At 41.4% G+C, this 2,361-nt stretch overlaps 1 protein-coding gene across 3 annotated transcripts in view; it reads right to left on the reverse strand.

Annotated features, from left to right (window-relative positions):
* SEMA6A (semaphorin 6A) overlaps positions 1-2,361 on the reverse strand; it is a 121,621-nt gene that overhangs the window by 48,645 nt on the left and 70,615 nt on the right. The gene's annotated exons all lie outside the window — the stretch shown is intronic.

Below are 2,361 nucleotides of genomic sequence, written 5' to 3' on the forward strand. Positions count from 1 at the left end.
TTTTCTGAAAGTCTTTTCCTGATATTTTATTCCAATGAGAACTTCCTGTTGAACTGAGTCTATGGGTCTGGCAAGTATTCAGAAGTGATACTTAGTACACACTGATGTAACAAAAATGTCCTTATCCCTACCAGTGCACAGAGTAATTATGGCAATGGGGAAACAACATACAAGGGAGGGGGTATTTTAAAAATATATCTACTTCTAAAAAAGTGGTCAATAGCTGTAGCTAGTCAAAAGCAGGAAGCACTGAAGAATTAATATATTGGTTTGTGGGTTTAGAAAGGTTCAGAGACAAAACAATGCCACAATGAAATCTTCTTTCCATGAAGAACTAATCCTTGCATTAGTCATCAAGTCTCAGACTTGACAGCAGCCCCTGGGAATATAAATCACTATAGGGTACAGATAATTATACTAAGAACTAGCCTGACTTTTGCAAAAGTTCAAGAGGTTTAGAGAACAGGAGAGCATAGGTATGGAGTATAACAGTTTTAGATTTATAGTGGGCAGCCTTCACAATTCTTCCCCAGATAATCTTATTTGGTGCTATAATATTTCTAACACATTTGGCCTACTTTTGTTATAAAAACTATAGAAATAAGGGCATGGAGCAGAGGCACAGACCAAAAATTTGTCACCCTCCTGCTTCAAGATAGTCTAATCAAGTTGATGCTTCAACACTATGGGACCTGGAATTCTCAGAGGAAGACTGGTAATAGTTTTTGCTTTGAGCCTTTGGTCCTGGTCTGTTGATAAAAAACACTTAAGAGAGAGGCTGTCTCTTCTCTCTGAAGCCAAATACATTCTGTCCCATATCATCAGCATCGTTCCAACTGTGTCCTCTGTCTAAACACTTTTCTGAGCAATGTCAAGGGTTCTCACGACCGTGCACCGTGATAGGCATATAGATGGAGGCCACGTGGGAAGAACATCTTGTCTGTGGCTTCTGAGAGGCTCAGGCTCCTGGAACATGTTTCAGCAGGTGAGGCTACAAGTGAGAGGTGAAGGTATCACTATAGGTGAGGCATCCTGGGGAATGAAACATGTGTGGGAAGAATGAGCTAGATCATTCACGGCCTGCGTATCACAGTGCCAAGAAAACCTGTAATTTGTCATAAAAGATCGCTTTCAAGCTAGGGAATTCGTTGGGATTTGTTAGAAACATTAATCTTAATGAGTCCTAAACAATGACAAACAGGGATGGAATATTAAGTGGTAGAATTAAAGTCAAATCTTCAGCTGTCTGCTCTTACTGTCGAGAATAAAGGTTTGACTGGAGTGGCTGCCTCTCTTAAAAATTGAAGGGATCCTGTCATTATTTAAATTTGATATTTTACGATAGTATTTTTTACATGTATTTCAGTTTTAAAAAATATTACATTAAAAATATCATTTATTTTTGATTACTTAGCATTTTTGATGCCCTTAACGTTTTGTACCCAAGACGAGGGCCTCACTTGCCTCACTGTAATCCCAGCCCTGCTGGAGCCCATTTCCAAGCATAAGATGGGAGGTGAGCAGGAGGATAAAACAGACCCTCGCTTCGATGTCTATGCCGAGGCAGAGGGTCTTTTAAAACTGTCAAAGCAAAGGCTGCTGAGCCCTGTGGTTCTGATGCCTTTTTTCATTCTTCACACAGCAGAGTTTCTTCACCTTATGCTGATGAAACCCCAATCTTTTGTTCTCCCCACATATCTCCCTAAATAAAGGCTTACCCATCCATCTTGTTGTTAGATATTTCTGTTCATGTCCCATAAGCATTGCCATCCACAGTGCTAAACATACAGTGTGGAAAACTGAACCCCCAACTTCTCACTGCCCTGCTCAACCCCACTGCTCTCCCTTTATTCCATCCACTCACCCAAGAGGCAGCCTAGCGATCATTCTTAACTCCTCTCTCTCCTTATCCAGTATTTCTTATCAATTATGAAGTCCTACTGGTTTTTGTCACTTAAGTATTTCCTGAATCAACTCTCTTCCCTTCATCCCTGGGGCCACCTACCTCTTCAGCCTCTTTTTTGTCATCACTTATTACTTCACAGCCCAACACTCTTCCCAAATAGAGTTCTTCACGTTCAATAGACTCTTTCTTACTTACTCCACACCTTTGTTCATGCTGTGCCCCCTACCTGGACTGTCCTTCTCTCTTCATTTGGCTAACGTCTACTTCTTTAAGACAAAGGTTAGGCATTATCTCATTCACTATTTATCCCACAAAAACTAATCGAACACCAGTTTGGAGATACTATGTCAGGTTCTATCAAAGTTTTGGTCCCTGTCTCACATAGCTTCTGGGCTTCTTCTAGGCTGGGGGCGGTGGTGTTCCATATGCAGCGGGGAGCGGCAGGGAGGGGGTAG

This window comes from Pteropus alecto, unplaced genomic scaffold, assembly GCF_000325575.1.
Source record: "Pteropus alecto unplaced genomic scaffold, ASM32557v1 scaffold20, whole genome shotgun sequence".
Taxonomy (NCBI): domain Eukaryota; kingdom Metazoa; phylum Chordata; class Mammalia; order Chiroptera; family Pteropodidae; genus Pteropus; species Pteropus alecto.